This window comes from Nipponia nippon, unplaced genomic scaffold, assembly GCF_047370975.1.
Source record: "Nipponia nippon isolate SJK-2023a ecotype South Korea unplaced genomic scaffold, ASM4737097v1 scaffold_12, whole genome shotgun sequence".
Classification (NCBI taxonomy): Eukaryota; Metazoa; Chordata; class Aves; order Pelecaniformes; family Threskiornithidae; genus Nipponia; species Nipponia nippon.
Window position 1 is genome coordinate 2,073,533 of NW_028262313.1, and position 17,518 is coordinate 2,091,050.

Here is a 17,518-nt window from a genome sequence, read left to right on the forward strand (position 1 = left end):
GCACGATCACACGTGACGCTGAGGTTTGTCATCTGACGCTGTTAAGTCTGAAGGGTCCCATGACGGGTTATTTTAGCTGTTCAGGAAAAGTTTTATCTCAAGAACGCAAAGAGCTTAGAACATAAGGAAAGCAGAAAAAAGTAAATGGCACCAAGTTAATACGGGAAACGGTGAACTCTTGCGCATCGGAGGCACAAAACCTGACAGCTGGGTCTTTGATAAAAGCTAATGGCTGAGGCTTCCCTGCTTCACAGGACCTGTGTTTGTGCTTCTGGCCTTTTAAAAATTGAAGCTTGAGAATCTGGAAGAAATAGACTTTTTATTTAGTTAGTCTTTTGGACCTGTAAAACTGAAAGTCATAATACCCTGTAAAACATTTGAGGCGATTTGGGAATATAGCATTCCTTATTAAACTCTACGGGTTTTAGAGACTTCTTCTGTTTTCATAGCAGCGTAGGGGTATGACCTCGATAATGTTCAACAGGATACTTGAAAAATTGAGACCAATTTAACAAGAATAGCTGCCAACTTGGTGCTCCAGCTCTACCATTTCTTTTCTGGCTAGAGTTAAGTTCATAATGGTCTAACTGAACCTTTTAGTTGCTAAAAAAGAGATTGTTGTGGTCGGGGCATAAGGGACTAGTTTGTGAGAGATATTTTATCAGAACCATTTGCCCATGCCTGGAATAAGAAAGTGAAATGCCGTAACTGCAGTGTTTTGAAGAAGGTCAGAAATTGTCAGTCTTTGCGTATTTTCAAGGTTATTTTTGGCCATTATAACAAAATATACTGTTATTTGGGAGTTTCGGGGAATACAAAACCCTGTGGATAAAGAGGAGGCCTCCCAGTCGTTTGCCAGCTGATGTGACCTGACATCTCGGGGGTAGCAGTGTGTTTGCACCAGACCTAAAGTGAAGGCCCAAGTCCAAAGCACGGCAGCTGCAAGCCTGAAATCCGGCAGCAGAGATGTTTTTCTGTAGCTGGAATTTTGAATGCTATATGTCTGAAAATCAGAATAACCAATTTGTTTAAGATAAGAAGTGGTTAAGAAATCAGAATTCTGGGGCACTGTGATTTTTCCACCTCCGGGATGCCAAGTTTGTCTTTTATCTTCTTTTCTCTTTGTTTCTAAATCAAATGTGCCCAGTTTGCCGCACCAGGCAGAGGGTGCTGTACTGTGGCATCTGCCAGTGGAATACTCCCGTTTCCCACACTCTTCCCTGTTTTGTGAATCTTGCTGCTAAAGCTCTGTGTGTCTGCAGGATGAGCACCAGTCCCTGTATGTCACTGGCACTTTGGAAGAGCAGCCAGAATAAATATTATTGCGTTTCTTTAATACATAGTATTTCCTAAGGTGAAATAAGAATGTGGCTGCCTTTCTCCGCAAGAAGCTCAAGCGAGCTTTTAGAGAGGCTGGAGAACAGTGTGGTACAGGGGTTTTCAGTCTTTTAACCTTTCTCGAATTGACAAATAATTCTTTGCTGTTCGATGCAGAATGGTGAGTTTCTTTAGGGGTCACATAGCACCTCCCTCTTTTTAATATTGCCTTATTGATGAGTCTGAACTGAGAATTAATCACTGTAATACTTTCTTCCTCCAAGCCCTCCATCCCTGAGGCTGGTCTCCTGCAAAGCCAGAGAGTGGGCAGCCTTCAGCCTCTAGTAATGACTGCTCAGGACTGGTGCATGCCTAAACCAAAGAAATTCAAGAGGTATCGTGATATACGTAAGAAGGGAGAGTGATTTCCACCTCAGGTCTGGCAGGTGGTTACCTTGAAGCCACAGCTGCTTGGACAGGTAGTGGCATTCTCAGTAAAGCCGCGAGGCCGCCCGCAGAAGGACATAGGTGGGAAACGCAGCAGCACCGCTCACGTTGCCTGTAAGTTAAGATAACATCCTCTCCTGACATCCATGATCCTTTATGTCAAGGTGTTTGGAAGGTAGCATCAAAAGAAGAGGCGTGGTCAGAAGCTTGTTTAGGGCAGAAGTGCTTTCCTGAGGGAAAAGGATCTGTCAGGCGAGGAGGGGATGCTAGCACTGTTGCAAACCCCAGTATCTTTCCTTCCCGCTATGTTAACTCATCTGCGCTGGCCATGGGATTTATCGGCGTCTTCTGGAGTCAGTGGCACAATCCCAGATTGTCCCAGGGAGCTGTGCTCCTGCACAGTTATCTTTGTTTGAGAGCAGGGATTAAATCACATTTTTAAAAAACCCAAACAACCAAGCAAAATCTGCTGGCCGGGTTGTTTGAGGGGGTAAAGGGGACTGAGCAGCTGGGGGAGTTGCTCTTCCCGTCGGAGTGTAGCAAACCACACTGTGAGGTCTTGTGGGTGATGGAGAGTGGGAAAGATCAATCTTAAACTGCAGTTAGCCCTCATCAAGATGCTTGCTGTTCCTCTCTCACGGAGGATGCGTGCTCGCAGGCTGGCGTGTCACTCGCCAGAGCCACCGCAATACTAACATTTTTGGCAGGCAACCAAGCCGACTTTCCACCCCAACTGTCTGCTTGTCCTTCCTCCTCCCCCAGCTGAGTTTGAGCTCGGTTTCCTCTGGGTTCATTAATATGCAAATCCTCCTGCTAGGCTGCACCGGTCCCCACTCGCCAGGCTTGGGGCTGATACCTGCCATTGCTGCAGAAGAAAGGTGATTGCCTTTCTGGGTCATTAACAGAGCGAAAGAAAGCAGCTGAGGTGTTTGACTTTGATGGCAGAGAGGTTTTGGAGGTGTGTGCACTGCCTCTTTGGGGCCTTCATTATATTCTATGTAAAACTTTCAAATAGTGAAGGGATGATGACTGAGTAATTACTGTCATGCTGCCTTCATTCCAGTTGCGGTCTTTCAGAAACAAGGCACGCACACTTGTGCCCGTGTGCGCACACACACGCAAGAAAATTCTTTGTATCAGTGTTTGGAAATTAATGAAATCAACAGAAGCTTAAAAGCTCAGAGCAAAGCTCCGTTGCTGATTTTCCAGAAACACCACTGAAAGAAAAGAGGATTTCATGCAGGTCACCAAAAAAAAACAAACCCAAAAAAGCCACGAAGAAGGAAACTCCCTCCAGGTTTCAGTTCAAGAATTACCCTGATGTATCAGCTGCCCACAGTTTTCTCTGCAAAATGTCCCTTGGGTCCCTCTCAGTCTGGTGTTCTTTCCAGCACCGAGGATGGGAAGCGGAGAAGCAGCAAATAAGGCACCTTTTCGGCAGAGCCGGTGAGCTCTGCTGCGGGAGGACCAGCAGCCGGGCAGCTCTGGGAGCTGGCGGCGGGCACCGCTCCTGTGCCGTCCCGCTGAGCGCCATCCAGCTGGTGGGGAGCTGATGGGTCTGCCAGCTTGTTTGCAAAGGTTGTAATCTTTAAGGTATCGAGCAGCAGAGTTTAAAAATAACAGAAAGAAATCTCCCTTCTACAAGGCACAAATAAAAAGAGAATGGTTGAGATAACAGTAATTTAAAAACTCTTGTTACTGCCTCAGGCGCTGCGGTGGAAGGAATTGCACGTGCACAGCAGTTTTCCCCACGGACAGCAGGTGCTTTCTTTATTGTCCAGCTGGGGAATCCAGTTTTCATTTTTCTTTAGTTTTTCTAGTTTTTCTTCAGTTGCTTTATTTTTCTTTAGCATTCTTAGGATCGCCCTGAGCTCCTAAGCCCTGCTGTACCGGATTTGCAGTACGAGAAGAGCAAGTTGGGGGGGTGGGGGGGGAGGTTATATTGTGTTGAGCTTAATTTCTATTAAAAATCCATGCTGTTAGAGAAGAGGAGTTTCTGTCCTGCTTGAAGCAAGGAATTTGGGATAAGATGCTTTAAAGTGCTTAGAAGCTTAAAATGCAAGGTCAGCAGCAGTTCGGATGTCTGAGACCTAGTGAGCTGCGTACAGACCCCTGCATCACCTTTTAGGCACCACAGAGAAATGTGGTTTTTTTCGGGGGGAACCCGTAGGCAAGTGATGCCGAGGGATGCTTTGCAGCCCCGCTCTGAGCTGCCCCAGGGCGGCCAGCCGCAGCCGCCGTGCTGCTGCCTCGTGGCTTAGCGCTGGGGCGTTCGTTTTGAGACTGTGAGATCTTTGGGGTGGATGTAGTGTTCCGCACGCGTTCTCATCGAGGTGAAAGCAGCATTGCACAAACCTTGGTAGCATTAGGGAACGAGGAGCTGGTGGAGTTGGCCAGTTTAGATCCTCTACAATGCCATTTTCAGAGCAGCCGTGCAGAGCAAACTCCCAGCTATGTCCGAAGCAAGTTTCTGCACGCTTGAATCATTTGCATGCATAAGTATAAATCTGCATTTCCCAATAAAGCTCTGTCAATAAGAGTACCACATCTTCTGGTGCAAGGCAATGCTTAAATTAAAGCTGCTAGAGAAAAGACTCGTAGGAAGAGCACTAAGCGGAGAGGGGAGATAAGGAGAGTGTCTGAGCTGCAGAGCTGTCGGCACGCAGCTGATCTGCAGCTCCGAGCTTGGGTGGTATCACGTCTGCGCTCTGCCTGTGCCTGCCCGAGACTGGGGGATTTGGGGGGAGAATGAACTGGCAGAGCACCCAATCTGGCCAAAATAAAGAGGGATTAAATCCTGGAGGAAGGATCAGGAGGGTTTTTCATCTCTTATCCAGAAGGTTTGCAGCACAGGCACCTGGAGGTTGACAGACACACTCAATAAATCTAAAAAAGACACAGAAGCAGAAGTAATCGTGAAGGCAGCGCTGAGGAGGGCTGCGGGAAGCTATCTGGGGCACGTGGCTGGCTTTGCTGCTGCGCGTTACCTTCATCTGCGCTTTGGTGCTCTCTCCCCAGGCGTGTTCTTTGTCTCCTAGGGCTGGTTAGTTTTGGTGGTATTTGATGTTTTCAGGTTAGACACATGAGCAAAAATCACTCCTCTAGAAGAGAATGGCAGGCCATAGCTCTCCCCATTTAAACGTGTTCCAGAGCTGCAGTAGCCGAAGCTGGTCTGAAAACAGAAGCACTCGTCAACCAACCAGCTTTTCGTTGGTTACCGAAGGGAAGAGGATTTCTCTTTGGATGCAGATCCTCAAATCTCTGCTGAGAAACCAAAACAGCTGTGTTGTGTCAGGTCACTTGATCCGAACGATGGTTGAATTGCAGTTGAAGGCCCCTCTAGCTTCTGCTTTCCTCTTCACATTTTGTTTCTCTGCTTTAACCTTTGCCTGTCTTTCCCTGCCCCTTCCTTTGGGCTGGGTCCTGGCCTCAATCACAGCAGTTAAATCTGGGGTAGCTGCTCTGTGGGTGAGCCGGTGGAGTATGTCTAGAGCAAAGTTTTGCTGCTGGATACTGTCAGCCCCTGGGTCAACCCAGTGGTGGATTTGAGAGGCAGAACCACACACCTGCACGAACCATTAGACAAAGTTGTAGAATTTTAAGTTTGTTGGTACTCTCTGTACAAAAGACGTATTAGAAAGTCCATAAGCACTGCTTTGTAGAAGGAAATTGCGTAGTCTGAAACATCTGGATGCAGCCGATGGCGTAAGTGTGTGTCTGTGTGTGGCGTGTACCTCTGTGTTTGCACGGGAGTGTGTAGGGTTTGTAGTGCATGTATGTGGGCCTTGGTGTGTGTGCGTGTTTATTATTTATTGCTATTTTTTTCAGTGTGGAATACTGCACGTGGCTTTTATTATCAGTAAGGGGAGAATCAAATTTGGCTTGGATACTTACAGAAACGTCTGGGAATTATCCAAGTATAATAGTAGCTTTTCTCAAATTTGGATGACCTACCTTCTTTGTTTCCCTTAATTCTTGGTCTCCCCCTAATATTCTTCCCCTTACCAGAAATCTTGCAGGAGTAGGTAACCCAATCCTATCCTGGGACAAGAACACCCGATCCTGATCTCATTCACACTCATACAAACCAAAAATAAAATCTATTGGAAACTGGGAAATCTAGCATATTGACATAGATTTCCCAACTCTGCTGGTGGTTTCTGGATTCCCGTCTCCTTGCAACTGGACTGAGAACTATTAATTCAGGAAACAGCAATTTGAGCTTGATGGGAATGTTTTGACCTTAAGGCTTCCTTAATATAAAATCAGCTTAGTGCCCTCGGTTGGAGGGAAAGTCTCTCCACTTACTACGCGACATGAAACTTCGTGTTCTTCTGCCCTAAGGTAGGCCAGCGTGCCCTGGCACCGGGGCTGGGGAGGTCCCGCTGACTGTTCCTTCTGAGAAAAGATTGTCTTTCTGGAAGCTGAGTCTCTCCTGTTTCCCGTTGTCCGTTTGCTTGGGCTTTGGAGACCAACCTGGGTTTAGCATTTCTGTTCCTCGCTATGTTTATGCCTTGAATTATTTAACAGGAAAGTGAGTTGCTGAAGAAACATCAGCCTGTGAAAGAAAGTTTCTGGAGCTTTTAGCCCAAGCCACCAGTGTTTTTCCCCAGAGTTTGAAGGGTGTTTTGAGGAGGGATTTGAGCTTGATGGGGATGCCAGAGAAAGTTTGAAAGTATGGAAAATGTTTCTGTCTTTCCTTAAGTGCAAAAATAACTATTTATTCAAGATGCGAAAAAAATTCTGCGGGTGGATTGCGAAAATGATGGGGAGGGATGGAGAAACTTGGCAGCGGGTATCTTTTTCAGCTTGATTTCTTCAATGGTTTTGTCAAATTCAGTTTTCTTAATGTGGACACTCATGGAGAGGCTGAACTTCCTCGCATATCCTGCTCTTGTGAACCTGAACGTCCCTTTCTTTTTTTAAAAGACGGAGATGTTGCAGGTTAGTACTTGTTGCACGGATGCGCCGAGCTGTGGCAACTGCTGAAGCTGAGGTGCGAGTAGAAAAGGGTCTGCCGGTGTGGGAGCAAATCCTGTCCTGGAGCGGGAGGCGGTGTTTTGAGGTGGGATTGTTGTGCATCGCTAGTGGGAAACCACTGCTCCGGCACACCTCTTACTGCTTCTGCGTAAGGCAAGAGGACTTTCTCTAGAAGCAGGTTCAGGGCTCGTTCCCTGTTCAGGCAGCTTTGACGTGAGCCATGTGCATCCCTCTGGAGCAAAAGAAGGTGAAAAGGGTTAAAAAAAGCGGCATATCTGGCTGCCTCCTCCCTAGTGAAACGCTTGTACATGCAGCGGGAAGGTGGCTGCGCTCAGCACGGTGCATGCAGCGGGGTGGCTCTGAGCGGCCGGGCTCTGCCTCATCTCTGGTATTTTAGAGGTTGGAGTAGCCAAATTTGTATCTCTTCCAGTAAGTGTGGAGGGGGGACTTTGCCTTGGTTTGGCCCGCTGAGGTGACCTGCTGGTAAGTGCCTGGTCTCGTGTTCCTCAGGAGCTGGCTCAGCAAGGTGCGGACAAATCCCTGCTTTTATTTCAGGTTTTGTTTGCTGGGGGAAGCTGTGATTTTGTTCTGCTTCTGAAATACCTTCATTAGTCTGGTGCTGAGATGTGGGTCTAATTTTACCCAGATAGTGAAAACTGGCTATTTAAAGAGGTGGTTTAAGCCTTGAATTTTTCTGCTTCTTATATTGGCAGAGAAGTGTATGGAATATTACCAGGGTAACCAAATAACCAGACCGCAGATTTGAGGTTACTGGTGGCACACAACAGCAGAGAGCAGTATGTGGCTCACAGGGAGAGCAGTGCCTGCTGCAGCCTTCTCTTGTGCCTGCTGGAAGAAGACTGAGCTCTATCAGGGTGATCAAAGACTGACGATGAGCTGACAGTGTGATAGGGCCATAAAAAAGCAAGGTATGATCCAAGGATGTATTAGAAGATGAATTTCCAGTAGAGATTAATGCTGCTGTACCAGACAGTGGTGCAACCTCACTTGGACTAGAGTAGACTGTTTGATTGCCAATATTCAACAAAAATGAATGCGAACTGGAACAGGGACAAGGACAATCGGGGGAATGGAGGATCTGTCCGTGAAGGGGAAGCTGCAGAGTGCCTTGTCTAGCCTGGCAAAGCGGCGACTGAGCAGGAGCGTAGCTGGTCTCTACAAATGCTCTGAGGACAAAGACTTGCTGGGCAGAACTGCGTAAGATGAAGGATGAAGGAATGAGTAGGTATTGGGTGATCACAGCAAAATACAGGCTCTTAGTTAGAAGGTGGTTTCTGATCATCAGGCAGGAGTGTGGTGGCGGAGCAGCCTCCCTTAGGGTGTCACAGGGATAAAGGATGGAGAAGGATAAAAGAGGATAAAGGATCCTCCAGAAGGGTGGAGGTTGAAGAGCAGAGATCCCTCCAGGTATAGTCATGGCAGCGGGAGGCTGCGTTCGGGACCCCGCCACCACCACCGCTCGCACGGCTGTTGTGAGTACTTAGAGGCCGCAGGCTTTAAACTGGCCGTGGCTTATTGATAGCTATTGACAATGAGTGCCTGGCTCTGATCACATGCCTTAATTTTTTTCATAGATGCTCAGCTCGACCTCTTTTGCTCCACTTTGGTTCCTACCAGTATCCTAAAATTGTATTTGCTAAAACATGAGGAAAATGAGAGCCTGCCCTCAGACTCATACACAGAATAACTAGTCCTAATGTCCAGGTCTTTAGACGTTTCTCCAACTTTTATTGAGTAAAGAGATGTCAAAGCCTCCATCAAAGGAGCAAATCTGGCTTCAACACGTACCCCAGGCACTGGTGCCCGTTGTGGCACCTGTTGCAGGGCTCTGATCCATGTCTTACCAACCTGGTAAATGATGCACTGTTAACTCGCGTTGCTGGGTTTCCATGGCAACCCTTTCGCTAATTAACGCACAGTAGTGAGGGGGAAAAATCTGTCCTTAATGGTGAATTAATTTGACAAGATTGTTATGGTAAGAGTTCTGAATAGACGCTCTGAAGGTGTATAGAGGGGATGTGAGCACGCTTGTTGCCTATGAGAACAAGAAAAAGATGTCTGTTATTCTGACCTTGCAGCATTTGAACTGAAATCTTCCTCACAATTTGGAAAGAATTTGCATTTCAGAAGGAAAAAAATTATCCTGAAAAACGTCTGAGAGCATAACTCAAATGGTTAGGCTTTTTTGTTCCTTTTTTTTTTTTTTGGTAAGACATTTTAACTCATTTGTTGGTGTTGAAAAGATTAAATAAAAGCGAATTGAATTTAAGAAGTTAAATGCATGAAAGAATCAAAAAATTCACATTTAAAACCTACATTATTTTATGTCAGAAAAAAACCCAATTCCTCATGACTCGTCCCAAATTTCAACCCACTCTGCTCGCTCTTGCTCTCGTTCCCCCAGCAGCGCACGTGGGAAATCAGCAGTAGCTGTTAAGAGACTGGCCCGAATGAAACCCCGGATTGAGCCTGTTGTTTTGAAATTCGACAGGGAACCAAATGCAACTTCACAGCGTGGTCCTGACCACCGAAGCGGTGGCCTCGGAAGCATGTTAGCAGAAGTAAATAAGGAGTGAGAAAAACAGCAACTTTCCGATGTGTGTTGGAGATGAGTCACGGATGTAGATTCCCATCAGTGGCGGCAATTAAACTCCTTCAGCACTTTGTGCACAAGGCAATGGGTTAAGTCACAGTGTCCTGGCTAAATTCTTACTTGGATAATTGTACTCAGCCTTCCTGAATCCTCCCCTCCCACAGTTTTAATTAGATAGAGCTGTGGCTCATGAACTTCTGCGTTGCATGGACCACAACCTAACAGGGAGTTTGGTAGAGACTTGTCATCCTGCCAGTGATCTTGCGACTACCTCCCATCCTGTTGGGACTGCAGCAATTACTTACACGGAAAAGTAGTTAGGGAAATAATGAGTGTATTTTCGCTGCTGTTTAATGAGATTTCACTTTCAGAAGTGAGGGCACCATAGAATCATTTACGTTGGAAAAGGCCTTTAAGATCATCAAGTCCAATCATTAACCCAGCACTGCTGAGTCCACCACTAAACCATGTCCCTAAGCACCACATCTGCCCGTCTTTTAAATACCTCCAGGGGTGGGGACCACTTCCATGCTGCTAACCGGCTCTTTGCAGAACTGCCAGCAAGCGCCCTGTGAATCTGCTGTACCCCCAGCCAGAGCCTGCAAACTGCCAGGGTCTTGAGCTTGCTGGATTGCACCTCCCGGGGTCCTGCAGGGCCGGAGGAGCGGTTAGAAGTTGCTGTAGCGGCTGTGTGTTGGTGGAGAAGGGAGTAGAGAGGTGGCAGGTTGCACGGTCTTGCTGCTCTTGCTCTCCGTGGCTGCTCAGGAGCAGCCCTGGGATGGAGGCGGGTGCAAGGTCCAGAGGATTCGTCTGCTGTGTGGTAGTGCCGGGCTTGTCCGCTGCCCAGCCCCATCCAAACACTGCTGCCTTCATCACCGAGAGGTCCTGGGGTCTCAGACTGCGGCCACTTGAGGGTTTTAAACCATTTACAGATGGGGAACGAGGCTTTTTTTCCCGGTGGGCGGCAGCAGCCAGGGTTGTGCACAGTGCACGGCTCAGGACAAAGCAGTTGGCTCACTGGAGCCAGCGCAGCGGGGCTATCGGCAGGAGCATTTGGGCGTCGCTCAGCAGCTGGGGTTATCGGGGGGTGCCATTCTGGGGGGAACTGCAGCTTTGGCTGCTGTGGTGCGTGCCCCTGGCTGGAGAGCAGGGGACTGCACAGGGAGAGCGGCTGGGGCGCCGTGGGATCCTGCCATCCCGAGCAGCCCCGAGGCATTTGCCTTCCTCCTCTTCTGCAGAAGGGCAGACAGGATGAAAGACTGGAAGAGATTCTGTCATGAGATTTCGGCCTCTCCTGATCTCTGGCAGCGCCGGGGCACTACAGGGTTGTACCTTTCTTGGTGACTTACCTGTGCTCCCCTGGGAAAACTGTCCCTACACACATTTGCACAGATGACAACGTGCACAGGTCTATGTTTGGTACCCATGGGCTGCCCAAGCCCACGTGCAGGTGTGCCAATGGCTTTGCACGGTGAGCTTCTTGAAAACGTGTGCCTAGCATCCAAAGCTTGCAGAAAAGTCACTGCATTTGTTTTCTCTTTACATGATTGCCCCTGTGAAACAGGCATGTTGCATCAAGGAATACCTTCCTTTCCCCCTGGATAGCTACTGCTATCTGAAAACAAACATGCCAAAACCTGATACCAGCACGTGATCTGTGTTTTTAATTCCCCCAGCTCAATTTAAGTGCAAAAAATATTCATGCTTCCCCCTCTAACGCCGAGTGACCCACGGAGGAAGGGCTTGGAGGGCTTTATACAGTGTAAACGGTGCTGTAAGTTGCCACTAATGATAGTGCAGACACCTTTATTGAGATACTTCGTAGTATTTATATATATTCTTACTTAATTAAGGCTGTTTTGGGCACTGAAATGATGTGCTTTGAAACCTTCACAAATCTCCTCGGGACTTAATTGGCTGCTGACTTGAGTTGTTAAAAGTTGCTTGAGGAGCTGCATTACCAAGGAATATAAATAATAATGGAGATGGGATTATTTTTGCCTTCTTAGGGAGAGAAAGAGAATGTGTCTGAGTACTTACGTACCTTTTAGAACAGGTCGGTTCTCAGAAGGTTGGAAAAGGTCAGGCTGCACACCCAAAAAGCCACAGGCCCTTCAGCACAGCAAGGTGGAAGAATTCCTGGGAGTGACAGTGGCAAACTGCCTTGAGCTTTCAGCAGCACCGTGTTACTTCCAGCCAGGAGGCCGGGGCTGCTGTGGGAGAGGTGCGGGTCTCCGGGACGGTGGCACCTCCGTGGCCGCTGCGGCGAGGCAGACCTTGCCTTGGGGAGTCAGTGGCATGTGCTGGGATCAGAGGAGTGAGCCCCCCTGCCTCGCTCCGGGTGCTGCAGTTTAGGAGGGAAGAACATTTGGGTTCTCCAATATCAGACGTATTTGAGAGTGGATCTGGAGAACTAGGCGCTCTGAGAGTGTTTTCTTATTTGAAATAGTGAACAAATATTGCTGCTCTCACAGCGCTGGTGTTGTGCTGTAGTGACGCTGTCCTCTTACTGCCACAGCCCAGTTAATGACAGCGCCTGTGCAATAGAGACAGTATCAAGTATATCAGTGTGTTATTTAGGCCATCGTGGGCCCCACTGTAAACATCAGGGATGGTTTTGGTCTTTGCCTTACATCACCAAGGAGACTTTCAGCGGTCTGTCTTTGGACTGCAAAGTCATGAAAGAGCCCGTTAATCTGCTCAGCCCATCGTGCAATAGTTCCTACCTCAGCGTAGCTGCTGGCCCCGTCGGGCTACATCCAGTCTCCTTCTGCGAATCTTGCATTTGAGAAACTTTTTCTAGGTAGTTAGACATCCACACCCCAAGCTCTTCATGGTTTGGAGAGGCAAGAGCAAAGAGAGGGGCTGGCTTCCATCCTGCCAGGCGCTTTGCCTGCAGCCGCACCCTTGTGCTCGCCCCTCTGCACCGCCCTCCCGCCTTCCCGGGGCTGCTGCAGCTCTTGCGCTGCTTCCTCCTTCTGGGTAAAGTTGTTTAATTAATTTCTTGTTCAAAGGCTTCTTCACCTTGTAGATCTTTTGTTTTAAATCCTCTGTTGGTGTTTTGATTTTAGATAGTTAAAATGGAGCCTTTCTCCATTTCGGACTCCTAGCTCTCCCCATTATACATAAAGAATACCTCTCCTGGAACTATTTAAACTGTGTTAGCACAGCCTCTGAAATGGTAGTTTAGCTGAGCCTTTAACAGGTTTAATCTCTTTTTGGGTATTAATCCTTCCAGAACCTCTGATAAAATTTGTTGCTTTTCTCTGAATCCCTCCCACGCTGTCAATATCTGAAATGAGTTGCTTCGTGCAGAACAAGCCCTGGGAGGAGGGACTGCTACAGCTTCTTACGGATCCTGCTCTCATTTCAGTGCAGTTCAAACTCCTCCCTGATTGCCTGCCACTGTTGCTCCCTGTGAGCATCTCTCCCACTGCATATGGGTTTGGAATCAGTTTTCCTCCTGTTCATTAGCTTTGTTTCTCAGTTCTCAGATATATTCGCAAGGTTTTCCTGTTTGATATTATCAGGGAATGTTGGTGAATAGCAGCACCTCTTCCACATTGCAATGAAGATGTAAAGGTATCAAAGACTGCAGGAAATGTTGGGTCCCGTTTCTAGTTTGCATTTGTTTTTTCTTGCTTAGCGCTACATTGCAGGATCCCTAAGCCTCTGTGACAGCAAACTCAATCTGTGATCCAGGTGATCAAAGACTGCGACTGAACTGGAGGGGAAATTATCTTTTTTTCCATCATGTCACCGCAGAAATGACACGCTCTCCTGTGAGGCAGTAGCAGACTTTGGACAGCCTCTTCTATCAAGTATTAGGTCTGAAAAAAACAGGACTTGAGCTGTGAAACCATCCAGCACACCTTTGAGATTTCTGACTTTCCCTAGAGTTGGGTTTGAACCAGCCACCTCCTGCCCGTTTGTAAGCCTCTCAACTCGAATCCATCGTCCTGCGTTGGTACTGTTACCGTTCCAGCTCCCGCCAGCCCAGGTACCTCGCAGGCAAGGAAATGGCAAAGTCCCTTGAGGGGGGAGCTGATGGGAGAGGACCTCTGTCTCCGTGTTCCGCTGAACCACAGCCTCAAAGCCAAACTCCTCTGAGCTGGAGCTGAACTTTGTCTCGAGTCTCTCCTTGTCCAAACATAAACCCAAGGAAAAATCTCTCCATGGTTTTCAGATGTCCAGGGTCTCCCTGATTCCACCTATTATGGAGGAAATAGCAAGGAGAAGAGGTTTTTTTCCCATCGTACTTGACCACTGTGCCACTTGCAGTGTTGCACATCGCACCCTTTGGCCACGGGTATTGCCACCACGGCCAAATTTCTCCGCTGCGTCAGCTCTTTCCCGTGCTTCTTCCCTTTGGATACCTTTCCTGGCTGTTCCAGCTGTGCAGTTTTGAATGAAGGCAGCTGCCATCTTGAGCAACACTGGCCCTAAAAAATAATGTGAAAATTTGTGAGATCAGGATAATTTATTATTTCCACGCCTGTGCTATAGGAGGGAAAAGCAATGAGATGTGAGGTATGCAGTAGCAATGGAAACCTGTGACAGACAGATCACATTACGTCTTTCCTGTTTCTTTTTCTCTGAGTGGACCATAAACCAAAACCAAACCAGGCCATCGCAGCGCCTCTCCATTTCATTAGGGCTTGTTTAGATGAGGATTTACTTAGACTAAAAGCTCCTTAGAGCCACTTAATTCTTCTAGGTGGAGTACATAGCTAGGCCAGTAGTAAAAATTCCTTACCAGATGTCTTCAAGAGGGTACTCACCAAGTACTTTCCCAAAGAGAACATCTTGGATGCTTTCAACAAACGGTATCAATTCTTAATGATGCTGGAGTAGATAGTGCGGACAGGGCTTGCCATAGCATTTTTTAAAGCCTGGGGAATATTTGGAAGTTGCTCCAGTGATGGAAAGAGAGATTAAATGGACTGCAGAGCAGTGAGGGGTACGTGCTCTTGTTTTCAGCAGTTAGTCAAAATAGCTCTAGCTAAAGTTTTTTATTTCAGAGATTTGAGCATATGTCCCTATCAAGGAATGTTCTCTCGTGTGGCACTGCTCATTGCAAATACCCTGTGAATTCCCTGGGTGGATCCCAGAGCCCTTGCAGCCAACGCCTGTGCATTTACATTTTTCCTCTGTTTGCTCAGCACGTTTCTAGGAGCAGTGTCATCACAGATGGCATAGGTTTAGCCAACACATCTTTCCTATCGTTCCCCATCACCGTTATCATTTTGCCATGCTTGCCTGATCCGTGGTGCTGCCCAGCGCGCAATGTGTCTGGGGGAAGTCCGCGCACTTGACTTCTGTTGAAAAAAAAACCACTGTGAGAAGGGCTGGAGATTTTCCATTAAGTCAGAATCTCCCACCTTCGTTAGATGGTCACTTTTCTGAAAATTTCTATCTAGAAGTAACAATCCTTTGAGGCATCCTTTAAGTGTTCTGAGTCAGGAAAACCTATTTCTGAAATGAATAATAATTATATACTGGGTATAACTGAGTGTAGACTGCTTACCAGGCAAATAATATATAGTGTTGCTGAAGCTGAGCCTGAGCAGATCCTTGGATGAGAATTCATCTGGATTCACAGACTCTAACAAGCCCAACCAACAGCTGCGTTTGGGCAAGTGTCAATCCAAATCCAAGGTGGACTGTCATCGTGCACCCTCAAATCTGTCTGTACCTGTGTGTAGCAACCTGCCTGGACTGCCATTCATATTTTACACTAGCTTTGCTCTAAAAATTTTCTTCTGAAAATTGAAAGCAGCATTGAAGTGGGCTGAGGCATCAGACAGTAGGGTTATATGTTCCTTGAAGCAAGAACCCAATGTGTTTGATGAACATAGGCTTGCAGATGTTCCCATTGACTTTGGTGTCATTATTCACTTGAGTAAGGACAGAGCCTTGCAGTACAAATGAGGCTGGCTGTGCTCAACTCAGAATTGGGTAGAGTAGTGTTACAGGGAAATAAGAAAAGTTTAGATTGCTCTGAAGATCTTCACTGAGAAGTTGTTTGCTTTTCTTCAGAGTATGAGCCTAGGTGTCCCTGGTCCTCCTGTGCTCTTTAATACCATTTCTGAACTCTGAAACCACAGCAGGACTTGCACTTAACATGCTCTTTCAGGTACTAACCACGACCGTGAGTGGTTGAGGGTTATCTGACTGCTCTAAATGACCGTATTTCTAACGGTTATCCCAATCACGCAGGGGACGGAGTCACGCCCCAGCAGGAGCTCGGTGCGGGGAGCCGGGGAGGACCGGCACAAGCAGCACCCTGTTATTTTCATACGAAGCAACCAGGGCTCACTCCAGCCCCTCTGCAGGTGAATGCAATGGGACAGGCCAGGGGAAGGAAAGATCTTCCACACCAGCAAAGCCCACGCAGCCAGGGATTAGCTTCACATGAGCCGTGCTGCTGCCAGTTCTTCTGGGGTGAATCATGTCCCAGTATGAGTTGGATGTTTTCCACCCAGAGGCTGGTATGGATTTTATACACCCTCCATTTGCCTTTCCCCTCTGATCTGAGAGTTGACTTTTTTTTTTTTTTTAAAGCGTAGGTGTTTTAAAAGTAATGTTTTGGTTCACCTTTAGAGTTGCCATTTGACTTCTTTGCCTTAACACGTCCTGATTACTGATTAATTGCAAAGGACGTGTTCTGACTCCAGCCTGTGTCCTGGGGTGCTTGTCGCAGCAATGATGCACCAGGCTATTACTCACTCCCCTTAACCTGACAGCTGTATTTCTTTCTTTGACTGGTTAATGACCTTGACCAGGTACGCCTGCGATTCTGTAGATGTGTATGGTTGTCGGGCGTTGGGGATGTGCAAATTTTTCTTTCACTTGCGTGACCTTCATTTTACCTAAGTAAGAAAAAGGAACTGTTCCATGAACAGATGGAGCGTTATTTCTAGAGGTAGGTGAATAATGCAGAAAATTATTCATTCAAAACCCCTTCAGACAACTCAGATGTTTGCCTTAAGACAGTGTTGCAAATCCTAGTGCAAATATCTGCTTACATGAATGTTCAATCCAGCTATCTTGAAAATTGTGTGTGAATGTGGTAGTCATCCAGTCCAGGAACAGAATAGTGCCGGGTGACTTAATTGAGCCGTTAAGGAAATTAGGAATAATCACTATTTTAAGCAGTAGTTACAGAACAGGTAGTTTGTAAGCAATGCATAACCAAGTTAGACTAAAAAAGGCTGTCAAATCATAGCAGGTAAAAAATAATAATGTGCAAACCAGTCTGTTCATGGATAATTCACCAAGGAGGGAAGGCTGCTAAAGTCAGCAAGCGTTTGCTGCAAATAGTTTGCTCGGCTCTTGTTGTTCCTTAATGAATCAAATCTATTAGCCAGGGAAAACATCACGTTGTCTTGAAAAACAAATCATATTTGGATGCCTCTTTCCCTGCATTTGGACCCATTTTAACATGAACACACTAATTACGCTGTGGAGATGATTTCGTTATGGCAGAAATGAAAACGAGTTTGCAGCTATAACTACTCAGCTATGAAGTGCTGGAATAGGTATACGGGGAGAGATGCCTTTTAATTCCATTGCATTTCTCTTTAATATTTGTATCCCTTTGCTTCACATACAGCTTCAGAGAACGTTTCTGTTCTCTTGGGTGCAGAGGCAAAGGGCCTGGCTTTCGGGTCTCCGCAGCCTCAAAACTGCCATTTATGTCAGAGGGAGTTTGCCGTCGACCGGTTTGAAGAATCATGTCCACGGCCTAATTTGTACACAGATGGTAACTGGCTCACAAATTCCCAGTCTTCATGACATGCTTTCTGATGCACAGGGAACTGTATGAGTCATATTGCTCCAGCTATGGTCTTTTTGGATGGAAATTATACTTTTAAATATATACTGTGATTACATACAGTGGTGATGGGCTCATTTGAAGGAGCTGGAATGTAAGCCATTAAGTTGAGTGGCTGCCATTATGTACTGCGTTTGCCAACAGATAATAGACAATGATATTTCATCTGTGACAACTTTGCCCTCCAGACTTTGAATAGAATTATCTTGGTACGTAACCATTTTCTTCAGCACCATCCAGGTGATAATTTTGTTACAGGAGACAGCAAACGTGGCCTTTTATGAATAGGAAGGCTGGAACGGAGAGGGACGGAACTTGCACGT

At 46.9% G+C, this 17,518-nt stretch overlaps 1 protein-coding gene across 9 annotated transcripts in view; it reads left to right on the forward strand.

Annotated features, from left to right (window-relative positions):
* Positions 1 to 17,518, forward strand: part of ARHGEF9 (Cdc42 guanine nucleotide exchange factor 9) — a 222,624-nt gene that overhangs the window by 123,654 nt on the left and 81,452 nt on the right. The window lies entirely within an intron of this gene.